We start from the raw sequence: 2,191 nt of genomic DNA on the forward strand, positions 1-2,191 counted from the left end.
CAGAAAAATAATTTTGTCGCTATCTTTTTTTGTTACGAAGGAGATGCGCACACTTGATAAACAGTGAATAGGGAGATACCTCTTACAAAGAAAATTGTTCTGCTTAGCAGGATGAAATTCCAAAGTACATAAAATGTACGATACATTATCAGAAAGAACTAGGCGACATATTGCAAAACAAAAATTAATCGCAAGAAAAAAGTTCGGCGGAAGAAAAAACAACAAAATAAAATCCAAATTGTTAAAAGAACAATTGAAGGAGGTTTCCACCAGTCATTTCCAGCATCAAATGATGGCTTATTGTATGCTTATTCGAAAAATATATGGTTTCTTTACAAATTGTGTTTTTTAATAAGGGAGATAATTTACGACTCCCGGTTTCAAAATTGAAACTTCCAGTATTATTTCATAGTTTACTTAACACTGATTTCAAAAATATATGGTTCTATAAACTTTACATTAAATATATATGTACAAAAAAAAATACTTCTGGTTTACACAAGGTCTCTTCCGGTTGGCTTTCCAACTTCAAATGATAATGCAAAAAGTCCCAAGACTTTATCATGTATACATATGACGTAAAAGCAAAGGTCACAATCTAGAACGTCAAATTTACAAATGACCTTGGGCTCAATTACAACGTCATAAAACAAAGGAACTAAAATCAAAAACAACCTAGGTCTATATCACGGATGGTTTACCAGTTTCACATTGATGTCACTTATTATCAAATGCATAAGGGGGAAAAACTTTCATATATAACACGGGTAGTAAGGTCGTCATATCGAGGAGCGTTTAGTACAGTGATTTTGTCATAGTTTGGATAAGTTTGACATGACGGTGTTAAGTGTTTTTAATGACAATTCACGCAAAAATGTAAACATTCGGATATTTTGTAAAAGGCAGTTCTGATCAATAATCCAAGCTGGTAAGTACCTTTGTATCAAGTAAATATGTTAGTACATCACAAATTGTATCATATATTTAATGATTTAACACAGAACAAAGCTTGCGTATGTCAAAATTTGAAAGTTGCTAATTGGTCTAACGTGCATAAAAAAAGTTATTATCGTTCTGTCTGTTACATCACATATTTCTTCGTGATATAATGCTGCCGTCAACTATTCTGAAAAATACCTACTTTTGCACACAATTTAAAATTATTGAAATATCTGTGTCATGGTTTGGTTCATTCGTGTTATGATTAAGTTCATGTTCGACATGGTTCAGTTATGTAATTCTTGTCGTGTATAATGAAGAATTACTATCAAAATTAACAACAGTTGTTTCATTTGAAACACAAAAGGGCATAAGAACGCACATACAATGTAGTAATATCTTATAAGTAGATGCAATATGATTGCCAATGAGACAACTATCCACCTAAGATCAACATTCAGCAATGAGCAAAACCATACTTCTTAGCAAGTTTTAAAAGGCTGCGATAAAATTCAATGTATAGGAATTACTATAAGAAAACCACCAGCCTAATTTCTGTTCAAAATTAATAGCAAAATATGATATTCAGTTACAAACGATATTCACGGCATTACAGACACTTAACTTGAGACAGTATATACAAAATATTGCGGAGTTAAACATGGTTGTGGGCTCCCCAACATCTTTTTCGCCTTAATCATGGGAGACATGTAAGATTTACCAGATCGGTTTTAAGCAATACAATCAAGTTGATTTAGTGGGACCTAGTTTCGAACCAATAACAAATTATAAAAAATCATGATTGCTTATATTGTGAGCTGTACAATTTAGACATATTTTCAATTCTAGGACACACCATACTTAATCGATATCATTACATAAAATGTAAAATATTTGAAAGAATTAAGTGATACTATACACGATGCATTTATACAATATTACTGCCATTGCATATAAAGTGCGAATTCAATTCGTTCATTTTCACTGTTATATGAGAGTATGTCTATTGTGAAATAATAGATGACGGGAAAAACTGCGTTTGTTTGCTTTTTGAAAGTACGAAATAATTGATTTAAATGTATGTTTTAACACAATTAAATAAGAATGTAACTTTCTAATGTATAATCACAAGAGTAAAGTCCAAAAAGTTTAATTAAAGCAGATGAATCCATAAAACCGTTGACTGGATGCTATTCATTTTAACTATAGTTGCGATGAATTATCACTGAAAGTGCAATCATTTCTGATGTGG

Source organism: Mytilus galloprovincialis, chromosome 14 (assembly GCF_965363235.1).
Source record: "Mytilus galloprovincialis chromosome 14, xbMytGall1.hap1.1, whole genome shotgun sequence".
NCBI classification, from domain to species: domain Eukaryota; kingdom Metazoa; phylum Mollusca; class Bivalvia; order Mytilida; family Mytilidae; genus Mytilus; species Mytilus galloprovincialis.